The following is an 18,445-nucleotide window of genomic DNA, read 5'->3' on the forward strand; positions in this document are numbered from 1 at the left end:
CGAGAAGCAGTGGGAGAAAAAATGTCAGATGAATCGATCAAAAAGAGAAAAACAGAACGGAGCAAGAAGTGTAACACAGAATACAGCTTCATGAAGCAATCGACCAAATTACAGATGAATCCATCTTTTCCAGTGAAAAACTGGTGAATGAAAATTTGAAACTGTTCAAGCTGGAGCGGCTCCAGAGCACCAAACACCCTGAGACGGAGTGTATCCTCTGAGAAAATGAACTCATCGTATTTCACATAAAGTGTATTGTGAAGTTCCTTCCATATTTGTGTACAGGGCGTGGTGGCTGAGGGGTCACCGAGCTTTACAAAGGTAGTTTGCATCCCTCAAGAAAAAAGGTTGGGAATCACTGCTCCTGCACAAGGTCTTAATGTTATGGCTGGTCTGCGTGTGTTCACTCAATGCCTGCTAACTAATGGGCTCACCTCTCAATTGGAATGTCGTGAGTTCGACTCCCCATCTCTTCACATGTCAAAGTGTCCTTGAGCAAGACACTGAACCTCAAACTGCTCCCAGTGGATGGACTGAGCGCCGTGATGGCAGCCGTCTCCATTGGTGGGTGAATGTGTGTGTGAGCGGGTGAATGTGATGAACAATGTGAAGCGCTTTGGGTGCTCAAGCAGTGGAAAAATGGTATATTAGTGAAATCCAATTAAGCAGGGCTTGATTAAGAGGCTATGAAACACGTCTGCAGCTCACACACAACATGAAACACAAACGATCTGCTCTGCCAGAGAGAGGGAACAAACCTGCTCTGTCTGCTGTCGTACAATCACACTTCTGTCTCCAGTTAAACAAAAAGGGCAAAAGACACAGTCGAGTAATCTCTCCTGAACGTCTGGCACATAAGGATTGGGAGCGAGTCAGCGCACCTTGCTACCCGTTCTAAATAAGAAAACAGGTACATGCAGACAATGAATAATATCCTGATTTGGTTCTCTGATTTGCTGTTTTGACAACTCCGGGGTAAAATTGTCCTGGAAAAAACAACAACATGGAGTTTATGTTATTGCTTCCCTCTCTCCCTCGTTCCTCAATTCACGCTCATGCTGAGTTGGTACAAGTACACTGTCTATATCCTGAGAAACCCAGGCCCGTATTGTTTTGACTGAAAATGCTAAACCTGAAGAGCATAGCGGCGAGCATCAAACGACAAAACGCTCTGTGGAGTTCAGTACCTGAGGAGATATGTAATTACCCATCACGCACCCTTTGTATTGTCAAGTCAGACCAGGAGCATGACATACAGCAGGAAAAATGAACTTGTCATAAAAATAGGGGGGAAAGAAAAATACAAGACGCACATAATAGATAAGCAGAAAAACAAAACAGGCAGTCCTTGTGTATCTGTGTACTGCAGTAGATTCACATTTTCTAGGTCTTGCAGCAAGTCAGTTAACCTCAACAAACACGTTTTCAGACTGAGAAATACCCATGCACGCACACGCCACCTTTACAGAGAACACATCAATGACACATCATCATCCATCCATCCATCCATCCATCCATCCATCCATCCATCCATCCATCCATCCATCCAAATATAGTCAGTTCTTCACAGGGCCAACATGATTAAAGTCCACAACTTAACAAATTAACAAGCAAGCATTTGGGAAAACTCCTTGAATTCATTGAAAATGTGCAAATTCCATACAGGAAGTCCAAAACCTGGGATCGAACCAGGATCAGGTTCTGCGAGTCTCTTCCTGTTCTAAATGTCTTTCTCTTTCCATCAACTCTTCTGCTTGTTTAAGTGGAATTGTGGGCTTTTCTCTGTGAAATGACTGTGTTGTATTTGGTGCTCTAGAAATAAAATTGAACTGAACTGAGATACTCAGTGAACTAAACAGAACTAAACATAAAGAGACTCCTGCTAAAGACCATTGTGCGCAGCCCCTTCATCAAACAGGATCTGTTAGGAATATGAATATGAAGACAGTGTGAAGTTTGTCTGTTGGACTTGGCCTTGCATTGGTTTCCTCCCATAAAGCATGCGCTTGATGTTAATTACTGACTGTGAAATGACCCCTGGGTGAGTGTGAGCGGCTGTCTGTCTCTCTGCGTTTGCCCTCTGATGGACTTTTGACTTGACCTGCCTTCACCTATAGCCAGCCTGGACTTGCTCCAGCACTCCCCGACTCAGTATGAAAGATGGATGGGGAATCAAAAGAAAACATTTCATTCACGTCCAGATGACAACTTTTCAGCCGCCCTCTACTCAGTTTTCTGTTCAGTCATTGTACATTTCCAGCCATCATCTGGCTGAGGGACAACGGCAGTGAATCATATTTAGTGCTGCAAAATCATCCTGCTCACACTGCAAATCACAGCCTGACATGTGGTTGTCCAATTATACAGAGAAGGAGGGCTGTGGAACAGAGAGAGAGCGGGGAGCAGCTGCCTGCTATCGCTAACTGCCATTATAGCAAACAGAAAAAAAACAAAGCCAACGCACACGTGTGCGGACAAAAACACTGAGCCGGCTCGTCCACAAACAGCAGATTGCGTGTGCACCACTCTCTAAGGAGAGCGTGAGACGAGCCATCGAAGCAGTCAATCACTGCCTGAGATTGGAAACCAACCAACGCTAATAAAACTTTAGGTAAACACATCAGGAACTTTGATTTGCTTAAGCTAATAGCCTCCAACCCCCTTGGTACCTCGGCTGTGACAGGCTGAATTATGACGGCTTCTTTATAATGCCACATCTCGAAGAACACAAAACAAAATTCATAAACTATACCATAAAGTCGGTTTATATTCTGCCATTGAGTAAATACATGGGCAGATAAAAGCCCCATGAGGTACCAATTCATCTTAATCCAAGCCTGTTTTGTTTTTTTGTTTTTCTTTTGGGGGGGGGGGGCTTTACTGCAAACCTATTACTTCTCTGAACGCAGACTCCAGAAAGGAGTTTAGCTCTCACTGTGTGACTCCATTTAGAAGAGATATTGCCATTTTAGTGGGTATACCAGGGTAGAAATGAGCCTTATTCTATCAGGAGAGTTTCTGAAAGCTCCACACGATGGGTTTCCTCAAAGTAAAAGACCTGAAGCCAAAGAATTGAATTGAATTTTTATAGCGTATACCATACAAATATAAGCTTGCATTCAGACTTCGATCATCATCCAAACAATTCGAGGCTTTACGGGATTTCTTTATGACAAATGGGAGTAAGTGAGTGAAGCAGAGCGTGCAGAAGCAAGTATCAGGGACCAACAAGCATGAAAGACTGACATTCTGGAACCTTCCCGACAGGGCTCCATTCCAACGGATCAAATGAGGGGAAAAACTGTTGTGGTGCCTGACGTTCGTCACTCCAGTCCAGAGGATCTCTTACACCTGTTGGCTTCACTCTTATCAAGCTGGATCAGATCAAACATAAGGCTCTTCCTCCAAAACCGGCCCGCAAGAGGCTCCAATCCGGCCAAACCACCGAGCAAATTATAAGAATTTCAAAGAAAACATAGATTTAAAAAAATAATAATAATTCTTCAGAGAGAAATCAGAGATGCTACTATTGAAGATAGCAAACTAGCATTAGCCTCAGAGCCATGCTCTCAGGGGGAGTTTGAAAAAATGGTTTTTGGTCATTTCACTGAATTTTACACCAGAAGTTTTCATTAACGCTGGCTTCATATTGAGATTGTACTCTTTTTTTTTGAAGTAATTGTTTGATTTTTGCAAAAATAGAGACATTTTCATCAAGTTACTCTGTGTCACAACAGAGAAAACTTTAAAGTATAAATTTATGGCTCTATTTTACCTGGCCAACCCACTTAAGATGAACTTGAGCTGGCCCCTAAACTAAGATGTGTGTAACACCCTGGTCTCCACAGGGATCCTTTGATTTCCAGAGATCCTTTCACTTGATAAATTGTGACGATGATGATAATGAGCACACTCATGCTAAATACAAGCAAACATTGAAAAGGTAATATCAATATGAAAAATCTGGAGATTTTGTGAGGAAGGAGGATGGAGGACAGAGGGCATCTTAAATAACTTAAATGATCCAATGATGAATTCCAGAAAATTCTTTAGAAAAAAAAAACCCAAAGTCCAAACTAACAAAAGAGGGGAACAAAAAACACCAGTCCGACCAGAACCAGTGACTCATGACGAGAGCAGGAAGGCTCCCAGCGGGGAAGGAAAACCCGAACAAAGACCTGGAAACAACTGGTTCTTTCTCAGATTATTGGTTTAAGTGCTTTACTGCAGCTTCTGGACGGGAGTCTGGCTCAAACTGGGATTTCACCTCTACGTCTTTTTTATCAGCCTCCAGAAATGTCAATACCCCACATGTCCTGAGCTTCGCTGAAGTCACTCCATCCATCCAGACATTTTTTCAACTGCTTTATCAAACTCAGGGCTGTGTGTGACTGTCTCTGTGGTTTTTCCCGATGATAAACTGGTGACCTCTCCAGGCTGTACTGCTGTACCCAGTATCCATGCAAAAGAGGGAAAAATGCAACTTTTCTGAAGCACTGTTACACCACATGCTCATCACGGCTGGAGTTAATAGTGCTTCTGCACATGTGGACAAAGTTACAGTTACATGACAACAATAGTCAGAGCCACTGGAAACACAAGTTTTCGACAACGCAATCCAACTTTGTCTGTCCACACAAGTGTCTGTGTTCTCCCATTGTAACTGTTCAGAGCCTTTTGTTCTCTGCTGCATGTGTGTGTGGGTTCAGTACAAAAACATCCAACACCACCCACTGGTGGCCCAACTTAATAACTACATCATTTTCAGAGTTTCTGCTATTTCCGTGGAAACAGACATCGCTTTCAAAACGTTGCTGTAAAAACGTCAAACTTTTCTGAAAGGAAAATGCAAACGCGATGCGTTTTCAATTGAAAGGTGTAAATAAGGCCTGAAATGAGCTTTTTCTCTGCACAACGTTAGTTATAGAGCTATAAGAAATAGAACCAATTTACTGTAGATTAATTACAAGATGGAATCATTGAAATGTGTCAACATCACTATATCCCCACATTAACACCATGTTGATAGAAATCGAATGTCATTTGATGATGTTTTCTACCGCCGCTTCCTCCTTGCTTCTCTTCTTTGGCCACATCAATGCAGGACGACCAGGAAAACCAGACCCTTTGGCCATTTTCAAAGTAAAACCAGACAACCTGAGAGTTGATCCAGCTCACTCAGCCAGCGGTTCATTCTGGTATTAAAGCGGCGGAACGGGAACAATGTTCCCACCGTCCCCACAATGGGCTCAACACCCGTCTCCTCACCCGGTCCTCCGGGTCACATCCAGCCCTGAATGAGGTCCCGTCCTAAAGCTTCTGGGGGTTTCAGCCATGCATCCAGAGCATCAATGGATATAGTGTGTGCCCCCACCCCTCACACACACACACACACACACACACACACACACACACACACACACACACACACACACACACACACACACACACACACACACACACACACACACACACACACACACACACACACACACACACACACACACACACACACACACACACACACACACACACACACACAAGCCCAAATCAACTGTGAGAGTACTTTCTCCTCCTCTCCTTCCTCTTTTATTCTCAGCCGTCCTCAGACCTTGCTCAGGAGAGAAAAGGCACATGCCTTCACGTCCGCTTCTCATGCACACAAAGGGAAAAATCAAATTGCTCAGACATGCACGCATGCGCACACGCTGGTATGAGCGCATGCTTGCATACAACACACAGTCCCTGCCTCTCACACACACACACACACACACACACACACACACACACACACACACACACACACACACACACACACACACACACACACACACACACACACACACACACACACACACACACACACACACACACACACACACACACACACACACCTCATCTAATACCAAGACAGATAACAATGAGAGCGGTGAAAAGACAGAAAGCACTGAATGAAAACTCGTCCGAGTGAAAAAATACACAATTTTTCATTAAGATTGTCATCGCAGTTCGTCATGAAAAATAAAAACACATGCAATTAAATCCGGGCCACTGATTATTGTTATGAGCAGTTTGTCAATCGTATACATTATAATACAAATTAAATTAGAAAGTTGCAGAGAAAACTCAAGAATGTTCATCACAGGTTTCCATCATTAAGGTTCTACCAAAACAGAGTCAATGACTTTAGAAAATATTCCAAAGCAAACTTTACAACAAATAGTTCCACCGTACTGTGTAGCTGACTGTATTCGTGATCAATGAATTACTTACTTTGGTTAATAAATTGAAATCAAGCCTATTTTTTTGGCTTCCACTCAACATTTTAATACTCTTCTAATAAATCTCATAATTTCCAGTTTTGTGTTTGTGTGTGTGACAAAGGGTTTGGTATTTGATCAACTACTTGGTTTGTGTTTGACTTGTGTGTGAAGTGGTGCTACATGTACAATATTATCAATATGGCAATATCAACAATACACAGAGAGACTGAGCTTTCTCTCACTGGGCAATAATCATCTACAAATGCAGAATTACTGAATTTTAAATATAATAATAAAAAGCACAATTTATTGAGTTTATTTCACAACATTTTTTTTAAATTAACAAATTTTCTCAAATTTGGGCCAGAAGTAGCACAAATGTATGAAAAATCACCAAAAGAAACCAAGTTAACGAGTAAAAAGCTGCAGGTGGAAGCTGGAAAAAACACCAATAAAAAAAAAGCCCAGTCAATCGTAGCTGGTGGAAATTAGGAGCAAGAGAAAGAGCACTGTTATTTAACACATAAACATAATCTACTTTTGGAATTCCTCACAAAACAGCGTGAAGCAAAAACTGATTGTATTTAGATGTTGCCATGATTCTCCTGATGTTTAAACGGACTATTTTTTAGATCAGAGGTGTCAGCCTCCGGGCCCATGGGCCAAACACCGGCCCGATCCGTGCTGTTTCTGACAGCGCTTCGTATTGGTCATCTTTACACTATGTACCGCCTGTTTGACAACAAAATCAACTAATCCACAATACATTTGCAGTTTTTGTTGGTTGGTGTTTCCCTGCTTTCCAGTTCCATCATTGTCCCTCTTGTTTGCGACGACACACTCATGACAATGGAGAACTGAAGGATGAACCATGACGGCGGCGTTCCACAGACAAACTGAGCCTGTTGGGTCGCATGGAGCATTAATTAGCGGGGTTGCAGACGGACACGTTAGCAGCAGTCTCAGATTTCACAGACAGCGAGGTTGTGTGTCCAGGCGGAGAGAGGAGAGAGGCCGGGTTACCAACAGACAGACGCTGCGAGCGGAGGCCACGCCAAGTGCACTCTGCTTTCTGAAACAATGAGATCCTGGGAGGCTGAGGGGGACCCAGACAGACATGGGGGAAATATTCATCTCCACCCACTGGCTCACGCCGCTGGCCTCCCTCGGTTGACAGCTCAAACTGTCTGGTTATCACATGTACACCCATTTCCCTCTAACCTAGCCTGTTATTAGCCAGAACCTGAGCTAAAGTGGAGGGCAGACTCCTGCCAGAGTGCAGCTGGTGGTGGAACAGAGTGCCTCTGCCAGGCTGCAGCTCATTACTGACAGCAATAAAACAAAAAGAAAAGCCCAAATTAACACCTTTCTGCACCAGTTGTCAAATAACTTAGAAGTGATTTCTTATCGAGGACAATGATGTGTGTTCAAACAAAGGACCTCAATCAGTAAACAGGGACATTTATAAAGACTGAAGGACAGACGGGAGGATATAGTGCTTCCTCTGGGGTCACTACAGGTGATCATGTGACCTGGACGTTAGACTTGGCACAATTTTCCAGCCGGGTGTCCTTCATCATGTGACCTGAGCAGTCGGGGGTTAGGAGATTACCTCAGACACTCAAGATTACGATTCATACTGACTGTTATAACCTTGCGTCCATCATTAGCCACCACACTCACCTCTCATATATCATTACAATATCTGAATTTCATAGAAATTTTAATGATCTATAGTAAATCCATCCATCCATCTTCTATAGAGGTTAATCTTGCGCACTCTGGTGGTAAAAATAGTTGTTATTGTCTATCTACTCGTGCATGAGCAGAAGAACTATTTACTTTGACTGTGAAGTGGTGGATTTTCAGAAAAGTTGTATTTTCCTCCGTTTCTCATGAGTTTTTTCCAAAAGTTCCACCTTGGGAGCCATTATCAAAATGTTACATTTGCAGTGACTCCAAGTACCATTGTCACATAAGCGGACAATCAAAACACAACAAATGTTCTCCATTTTCACTTGAAAACGTGTAAACGGGACATAAATAAGACGTGTAAACAAGGTTATATAACCTGAGAAACTCCAATGAGGATTATTTTCTATTTAGACAAAATACTGAGCAATAAATCATGGAAAAGTGGCTTTGGGGCCGTTTTTGCTGCAGATGTTTATATAATTGACTGACACATGAAGCAATTACCTTGTTGATTGTGTGTTTTAAAGAACTGTCCAGTAGAACATTCTCTGTGAAATACCTTAAATGCAGGGGTGTCAAACAACCAGCCCGCAAGAGGCTCCAATCCGCCCAAACCACCAAGCAAATGGCAGAAAATTCAAAGAAAACACAGAATTTTTAACACATTTCTTAAGAGTAGCGACACAACAGTGAGACCCGAGCTGAGATGTCAGTGATGCTGCCATGAAATCTATCAAACCAGCATTAAACTCAAAGCTAGTGTTGTTCCCATACCAATTTTGTGTCCCGATACGATACCGATTCCCAGTTACATAGTATCGGCTGATACTGATACTTGCCGATACCGATACTTGCCTATACCGCAGTGTCTAAAAAAAGATATGGGCTGTTTTTCTTCCATTTCTTAAGAACTGCATACTCACTTGGTTGTATAAATCATTGCTATCATGGCTTCATCTGGCTGCTTGATCCTTTGTGAAACAGGACAAATCGGCACAACACTACTCAAAGCCATGCTGTTAAGGTGAGTTTGTAAAAACACCCAGAATGCAACAGTGGCAGGAGCAGTTTAATGGACATTTCACTGTATTTTGCACCAGAAGGATTCATTAAAGTTGTTTTTATGCTGAGATTGGAGTCATTTTTCTGTAGTAATTATTCGTTTTTGCAAAACTATTGATATTTTCAGAGAATTTTTAAGGTAAAAGTTGTGATTTTTGGTTAGTTTAATACTGTTCAATACACTTTGTTATATATAAATGTCACCAGGTCTTTATCTACACTGAGATTAAAGTCTTGACATCTTGAAATCTTCTTTAATTAACTGCTGGGATTTTCAGCTTCTATATTTCAATTAGTGCTTTATAATGAGCTAAAGACCACTGCGCACAATGAAGGACAGCAGATTCAAGTCCGTGCCTACAGCTGAGATTTTATATGTGCCTGTGTGCCTGCATGCGTGTGTGTGTGTGTGTGTGTGTGTGTGTGTGTGTGTGTGTGTGTGTGTGTGTGTGTGTGTGTGTGTGTGTGTGTGTGTGTGTGTGTGTGTGTGTGTGTGTGTGTGTGTGTGTGTGTGTGTGTGTGTGTGTGTGTGTGTGTATGTGTGTGTGTGCGTGCGTGTGCGTGTGCATGCGTGTTTGTGGCTCCTTGAAACATCTTAACAAATATGCGGTATGTGTTCTGCTGGCTGTGCATGCGGACAGCTTTGTTTTTGCTCTGACCTAATTACCATGTGAATCCTGCTGGAAAAAGCCACTTTAAGTGTCTAGAAATCTCCCGCTTCTCTCTCACATAGCCGGCTGGGCTTTGTGAGAGGAGAGCAGAATCAGGATCAACAGTCGACACTGTGCGGCTCGGCTCGGCTTCTAACGACCTCGCAGCTTTTCAAAGCATCCTTTCTGTATTTTATAGTGTGGCAGAGTCTCTTCTTCCCATCTACTGTCACACGTCCTCTCATAACGGAGAGCTGGAGGTGTCACAGCTCAGAAATGAACGGAGGTATGGGTTGTATGAGTGAGGAGAGGCGTCATCAAGAGCTTGTTTGACATGCATGAGGCATCTGATTGACACACTAACAGCAGGAATGAGCTTCTAGAAAAGCTATTGGTTTCCATCAGGTTCCACTTTCCGCTTTGGAAAAAACCCAAACTGAGAGCTTTCTCAACACAGGGAAGACATTTTATTTCTGTCAGACTTCCTGTGTGGAGTCTACATGTTGTACCTGTACCTGCAGTTTCCCTGGAGTACTGAAGCGGCGACTCCGAGGACTCTGTGGACGCCAGAGGAGCTCGGAGCCACTGAAAATGCAACTTAGGAAAATGGCTCACAAGGTGGAACTTTTCAAAAACGCTCCGACACTGTCTCCCTGGAAATGGTGGAAAAAGCAACTTTTCTGAAATGCTACTACTGTGCGTGTGCACCACAGCCATAGTAAACAATTCTGCACATGCTCAGTAGAGACAATCAGAACAACGCTTCCTCCAGAGTGTCATGACTCCCCGTCCATATTCTCCTGGACTTGGTACTTTATTTTGACAGTCACCATATTAACAATACATTTTGGTAGTCTGTCCACTAAAATGTCCTGTAATGATTGGGTACATGGGAAAAAAAGATGAATGTAAATGTTAATGTTCATACTCGCGCTTTGTTCTCTGCCATTTCCATGTGAACCGACCTCATTTCCAAAATGGCTGATCGAGGGAAAATACACTAAACAGATGCAAATGTTAATAATTCGGAATACAGTCAGGAGAGACTTTGATTTCAGTTATTTTACTGCTGTATTCTATTTACATCTATTGGAATGAAGGAGTACATACACAAAAAGATTGTATATATGCTGGAATATGAAAAAGCACAAGTTAATAGAAGAGACACCTGCTTTAGTTCATTAAGATATGGTGCAATGTGCAGAAAAGAGGTTTAATTGTTCAATGATTTCCTTCAAGTCAGAGACTGTTGCATTTAATGTAACTTCTGCTTGATGCAATGTGCAGGAAGTTAAAATATTGAAACAAACATAACAGGTTTTAATAAAAGGCAGATTCATTTGATTCAGTTTTATATGATGGAATCTGCAGAACCAATAAAATGAGGCTGGAAGGTCTGTTGCTTTATAGCCTATTCAGGCTGTGCATCATGTTTCTGAAAAGTAACTAAAGTAAAGTAACCAGTTACTTTTGAAAATAAGTCATCAGTAAAGTATCTAAATAATTTTCTCGGGTAGGCAACCAGCAATCAGTAACTAATTACTATTTCCAGGTAACTTGACCAACACTGGCCATGTAAACTTTTCAGAAGCGAGAACTGAAAACCATCTTCACTTGAATTGTTGTTCTGTAAACAAGGCTGAAGTCAAACCTGCGTATAAGTTGCACCACTAAAAAATGCATCGCGAAGAGGAAAAAAAAAATAAGTCACAATAAAAATTGAAAAAAAATAAATAAAAAAATCTGTAAATGTGTTAATCCAGCTTTTAGCCCACACTTGAAATCCTTTGTTTTCTTCATCACAACAGGAAGTTTCTTACTCCTTCTGAACTCTTTCTGCTGCTTTGCTTCAGATTTCTGCTGCACATTTTCTCAAATTTACTTCAACTTCTGGTGCGCAGCACATTTTTCTTACTCTTTCAGTTAAATACGGTAGTAATGGAGGTTTTTCTGTGGTACTGCAGCAGCTTTCTGTGGTCATATAGTACCATCTAGAGGTCACAGACGATTTATTTTGATATGAAAGTTGCTTTTCAGTATCAGTCGCATGATAAACCAAACAACTAAAAAAAGAGTGTGACTTCTAGTCCAGAAAATATGGTAATTGCATCTGCTCACCCATTATCAGTGCATTACATCTATTTATAATAGACCTTTTATTTCATTCTGCATGACATCATCACATTTATTCCATTAGTTTTTAACTGAAAGATGAAATAAAGTTTCATTAAAGTACCATGATTTTTACTTTCTATCTACATATTGATCTTTTATCTGATTTCCTTCCATTGTTATATGACTTTGCGGCTTCATCACAAATCATCCTTATCTGTAATATATCTACACACAGACTCACAAGTGTAGAGGCCAGACTATAGTGACCACGCCGTCTTTTTGCTTTTCTTTTTTTCTGTGAGAGGTGATATCCGATGGAGGAGCGGACAGATCGAGTTCCCCAGACATTAATCTTTCATATCCGTTTGTCCCCTCTCAAATGACGCCCGACGACGGAGAGGATTTGCACGGCACAGTTTGAACAGGCGTCATTAAAAATTTGACGAGCAGGCAGCTGGTTCATCTATCCCAAACCTATCTCATTTGGTAATATGGATGAATTATTCATTTCAGATGACATGGAGATAGAGACCCGGACAAAACAAAAACTCTTCTCTGTAAGAACATGAAAGCAGGTGGATGTGAAGAGAAAACCCATTCTGCTCGCTCTGCTTCCCCCAACCAGGACCTGTCAAGAGCCCTCATAAGTTCATCAAAGATGGAAACCTGCTTTCCATTTGAAAAGGAGTGACCCGGGATACTGAAGAAGCCCTTCCAACCACAAAGGCGTTAATCATCCATAAGACAAGCATGTGGGTCTGACAAACCCTGTAAGAATATATGAATATCAATCAAAAGATGTGGAAGATATGGCACTTTCACACACATTGATGAATGGATGGGAAAGGAAAGTGTTACACCAACCACTGCTTTGAATTCCAACCAGGAGGCTTGTTTAGCTATGGAACCAGATTAAACAAAGCAACATGGCGTCTGATGGATATGTGGAGTTATTACTAGAAGAAAATGGATAGATGCGTCCAGAAAATGGAATTTTTCCATTAAATTAGTGAAATTTCCATATATTTTACTATTTTTGGGATCAACTGAACTATTTCATGCCTTTTTGTTCAATTATTCATCATTTTAGCTTATAAGTGATAAAAAAAAGAAGAAAAAAATAGAGTCTCTGAAAGTATTACAATGAGATGGATTTCTTATCTTTTATCACCAGATGGCAACATTATTGTATTCTAAAAAAATACTTTCTAGTTAGGAGTGTAAACAAATGGACTAATGCAATTCGAATGACTGGGTGAGCTGTTCTAAAGCACTTTGAATTCCACTGTGTCTGAATAGTGCTGTATGTGTACGTAAACACTGAATTTTTCAATGATATTTCTGTTTTTTTGCACTTGTAATTGAGAGATTTTATAATTTGTTTTCTATTTGAGTTATGTTAGATGTTGACCTTGAGTTGTGGCGTACCCCGGTTCAAATCCCAGTTGTTGCAGGAAGCTAATCCTGCGTAAAAACTAGTGCAAGTTAGAATAACGTGCAGTGGCGCTCCCCATAAAAAGGGAAATATACACTGACTTACTCTTTATTATACATTTGCCGAACAGGGACTGTGTGCATTAATAAACATTGCTGTGAATGTTTCAGAGTTATCCAAGAGGCTATTTTTCATCTGCAGTCCCTGGACACGTTTTACAGAGCCGCTTCAGAAGCACAATAGGGAGATGACATTTAAATCACAGATCACCGAAACCATCTACAATTCAACCGCATAAAAAACTGGGATGCTTTGTGACACATAGATAAAAACAGAATCTGTAAATCCCACATACAAGATGGTGATGAGTGCAAATATTTTCTAAGAGATTGCAAAATATCTCAGTATGAAACAATCCATGCTTTTCTTTCTCTACCTGGTGTTTTATATAGACGTGCCAACACTGTGGGAAACAGAAGATATTGATCTCAATAAAGACAACTTTCAGTATCTGTTCAGAACATGCTACACAGGCTTGTTTTACAAGAAGCCCAAGATGATAATGTTAAGATCGCTAAAAAGCAACACTGAGCTGCACAGTTGGACAATAAAACATGCAACGCAAATACACAGACATATATAGTGAGTATACTCAGTAGGTAAAATACATAAAATATTAGACAATGAAAGAAAAATCACAACAATACATGCATGCAGATGGCGGCATGAAGACTTCTGCACAGACAGACTAATAATATGAAGATTAGACACCACAGATAACCAAGTCTTTGTCTTCGTCAAGCATTTCTTACTCACACTCTACAAACTATCTAACTTAAAATGAAAATAGGAATGTGGAAACCTGTGCTCAGACATCAGCACTACACAGAAGATAAGTACTGCAGGTGACAGAGTCTCTTTTTAATCCTCTATAAGCCGCACGCTAATATCCTTTAATATTGAATAAAATCAAGCTCACAGCGATGCAGAAAGATATTTCAAGACTTTCTGTTTTTATGCTGTTGTGGCTTTTCTCAATTTGTGGTTTGCCAAATGTGTCAAAAGGACATGAATGGTCACTGCCTTTCTGTTCAGGGGCTCTATTGACTTCTACTGTCCTACAACATACAACCCTTTCATGCATGTGCACTGGACATCACGTCAGTAAGCATGATTGTTTCAAATGAAACATGCATACAATGCCTTCAATAATAATGTGAGTAGAGCCCCTTGTATTGTCACGGGGGACTTTTCACGGGGGACTGAAGCCAATTTAGAGAATTCTTAAACCCAGAATGATGAAATATGTGTGATGTTATGACTTTTATGTCACTTAGCAAGAACTCCTACTCACTTTACGGTCTTGAAGTTTGAAATATCCTTTGAAAACAGACCTGAGGGTTTGAAATCTTTATTGTACAAGATATTTTAGTGAGTGCTTGATAAAGGACTGATGAATAAAACAAAATTGATCTGAAGAGTGCGGCTATTAGAGGGATCTGCAAACTCAGTGCTGAGGATTAACCTCAGGTGGAAAAAGTAGGTTTTGAGTGAATTAATCAACTGCATGTAATATCTTAAGCCTTAACTATTCCCAGCTATAGACCAAATCCCTCTGAAAGCTGTTCACAGTGCAGCTTCTGCAGATAGAAGAATATCAAGAAGTGCTTGGAATTTAATCCTCTAGAAAGAAGACATTAACCAATATAGGAATGTCTTCATTGTTTGTTTAGTTTTTTAGTTTTTTTCATTTTCATCCCTTTCTACTGACTTGAATCACTGCTGCACCGTTGTTGTTGTTGTTGTTGTTGTTGTTGTTGTTGTTGTTGTTGTGTACATAAAGTGCCATTGTGCTTCGTTGAGGACCAGAGCAGCTCTGATGCGTCAAACTTCACCTGGCAAGGTGTTACCGCCACTGCACAGCGCTGCTCAACACTGCCCTCTGTTGATCCGCCACAAAACAACCCGCTCACTGCTCTAAACAATTCATTTCAGAGTAATCAACTTCCATGCATGTATCCCAACAGGGAAACGTGCCCTATTTTAAACCAGGCTGCACTTCATTGTTCAGCTTTCGCAGGCTGGAGAAGTGGGCAGTCTTTAACTTTAACGAGTTGGGAGACATTAAGGCGCACAGCAAGCACTTGCACTGACACTTTCTCTTCTGGTTCAGTGTGTTGTCATGCAGAATTAGGACCACAAACCCCTCTATAGAATATAGAAGGATTATTAAAGATCGAAAATTACTTATGAGGTCGTGCGTACAACTGCACAGACCGTGCGTAGAAGCTGGTAATCCATAAGAGAAGTGATGAGCAATGAGGTCATCATTGGCTGTGTCAGGTCGAACAAAAAAACATGAACAAGAGTTGGAAAAAGACAACAAGGTTGTTCATATTACATGATTCCAACAATCCAAATACAAACGACTAAAACAAGCAACCAATACGGTCAATGTCTTCATTAAAGCACTTTCTCAAATCGTCTCTAATCTTTTCTTCCAGAATATTAATCTAGAATGCCCACATGCAGTATTAGGACTGCAGGACAAAGTAAGTTTGACACAGCGCTAATGTGGCAGGCACAGGCTGCTCCTGCAGCCCACAATTGCGCCTCTGATCCTGGGATGAAACGTGAGTAGAAAGTAAAACTGGCGAGACATAAAGGGAGCTGCTCTGAACAACACGCTGTATCAACGGACAAATCACTGCGCCTCAAGCACTCAAAAGTGGCCAAAGCCCCCCCCCCCCCAAAAAAGACATAGTATCGGAAGTTATTTTAAAAAACAAAAACAAACACACAAATAAAACGCCACATTGTTAAGATAAGATCGGAGATAAACGCAGCCCACAGCGTGGGTCCGGAGTGACCAATCCATTAGTGATGGAGGGTGTTTCTTCATTTATTCAATGTAAAATGGTTTAGTTGAGCTAAGTTGTGCTGATTTAAAGTCCACTGTTGCAAAATCAAACATCCATTTCCATCGGGAAAAAGGCAGAAACAGAATAGAAGCTGGAAACTGGTGCACAACGCACCCCAAAAAAGTGTTTTGTATTCGTCATTTCGGGGAAGAAGAAGAAAAGAAAAGACAAGGGAAAGTGTTTTTCTCTTTTACCTTTTGAAGATGTTTGTATTCCTCAAGTTGATGAAAATGCCAGGTAGAAATAAAGAGCGAGGCTTTAAAGAAAAACCGGGATGTGGTTGTTGTTTCCTCAGCCGCTGCACTGCGTTCCTCTCGAAGCGACCTGCAGCCGACAACTGCGCTCTCGCTCTTCCACCGCCGGACTAAACCACCGGGCTGAGGGGGAGCGGGGGGCGCAGAGGGGCGGAGGGGAGAGGAGCGGAGCGACGTGCGCGCACGGCGAGGGAAAGGGAAGCACGCACGGACGCCCCGGAGAGCTCGAGAAAGGTGGCTCCAACCCGACCGGAGCCCAGGCGGCCGGCGTGCGGCGGAGCGCACCGGCTTCTGAGGGGGAGTTCACCCCGCCTGTGTAGTCTGGGACGGTGGGCACAGCGGTCCACCTGACGCACGGCACGGCACGGCACGGCACGGCACGGCACGGCACGGCACGGCACGGCACGGCACGGCACGGCACGGCACGGCACGGCACGGCACGGCACGGCACGGCACGGCACGGCACGGCACGGCACGGCGCGGGCCCAGTTAACCTGGCAATGCAACTCCACCGGGCCCACTGTGTTTAATCCAGACTCCGCAGCAGCAAACAGCAGAGCTCAGAAAGTAAACACAAAGCAGCTTCATACCCTGAAACATCAGAGCGCGTTTCAGTTTCTCCTGTCAATGTTTGAGTCGCACATCCCTGTAAATTACAAGGACAAGTTAATAAAATATAATATAATAAAATATAATATCATATAATATCATATAATATAATATAATATAATATAATATAATATAATATAATATAATATAATCTATTCTATTCTGTCAGTAACTGTAATGGTAAAATAACACAAACCTAATTTGGGAAAATAGCATTCTGTTTGTTTTTTGTTTTTAAGCAACCTTAGCAAACAAAAATACACAAACACAAATAAAACTAAGTAAAAAGAATTGTGAAGGCATGTATATGTGTATTGTATATTGTATATTAACAAGCTGGTTGTGTATTGAGGCGTGAGGGAGTTGCTGCACTAAATTAATACAAACTATCCCCTATTGAAAATCAAATGTTTCGTAATGTTAGTGGGCAACAACTGCATCTTATGAGCAAACTGAACAGAGAAAAACAAGATAAATAGTCTAACAGGTTTACATGAACATGACTTTTTATAAACACATGCTACTATTTATTCAAGGCAAAGCCAATTTATTTGAATGGCACATTTAAGCAACAGGTCCACCACACATGAACAAGGTGGATAAAATTGATAAAAACAAGATCTTGAAGCCAAACACACTTCTTTTGGTGCATTTTTTATTGTATTGTTTTGTTTAACTGCCTGCATAAATCCAACCCCAGCGAGCACAGTTCGTCAAGCCAACTTTCCAAGACAGGAGAATTGATAAAGAGCTAATTAAGAGACATTCAATCACAAGTCAATTTACTAATAAGCCTCTGGTGTAAGTAATTGGCTTCATTATGCTGATAAAAACAGAATCATGTAGTCTGGAGCCTTTACACCGAGTGGTACCCTGACAACAGGGAACATCCGGGGATGTGTCTGCTCGGAGAGGCGCCAGGTAGAACTACTTTTCCCATGATGCTTCAGGGCGAGAGACGATTTTCAAAAGATTTGAATAAAATTGCAATTTGCAAAATGTATATGGCATAGTCACATTGTGTTTCATTTTCTGTTAGGCAGAAGACAATCATCACAAAATACAAAGTGATGTATGGAGGACAACTAAAAGATAAAAAGATAGAATAGAATAAACAAATAAAAATAAGATTAAGTGGGCAAAGTTTTACAGCATTCTTGAAAAATAGTGATGATTCTGATGAAACTGTGTGTGTGTGTGTGTGTGTGTGTGTGTGTGTGTGTGTGTGTGTGTGTGTGTGTGTGTGTGTACATAGAACTGGAACACGATGCTTACAATTGCTTTTATCACCAAATTACGAATGACAACGTTCAGTCAGTTGGGTCTGTATTTCCCATGATGCTTTACGGCTGCTTCATGAGGCGTCAGGTGCAGCGCCTTCAGTCTGGAGAACTACGTTTCCCGTCATGCTCTGCGGCGCGGCTGGAGAATCCGTGGAAAA

At 41.5% G+C, this 18,445-nt stretch overlaps 1 protein-coding gene across 1 annotated transcript in view; it reads right to left on the minus strand.

Annotated features, from left to right (window-relative positions):
• Window positions 1-16,502, minus strand: part of sema5ba (sema domain, seven thrombospondin repeats (type 1 and type 1-like), transmembrane domain (TM) and short cytoplasmic domain, (semaphorin) 5Ba) — a gene marked incomplete at its 3' end in the record, with an annotated part of 276,170 nt that extends 259,668 nt beyond the window's left edge. The window contains exon 1 of the mRNA XM_080478145.1: window positions 16,336-16,502. The remainder of the gene's footprint in view (window positions 1-16,335) is intronic.
• Window positions 16,503-18,445: the final 1,943 nt, after the last annotated feature.

Source organism: Lipophrys pholis, assembly GCF_963383615.2.
Source record: "Lipophrys pholis genome assembly, chromosome: 13".
Classification (NCBI taxonomy): domain Eukaryota; kingdom Metazoa; phylum Chordata; class Actinopteri; order Blenniiformes; family Blenniidae; genus Lipophrys; species Lipophrys pholis.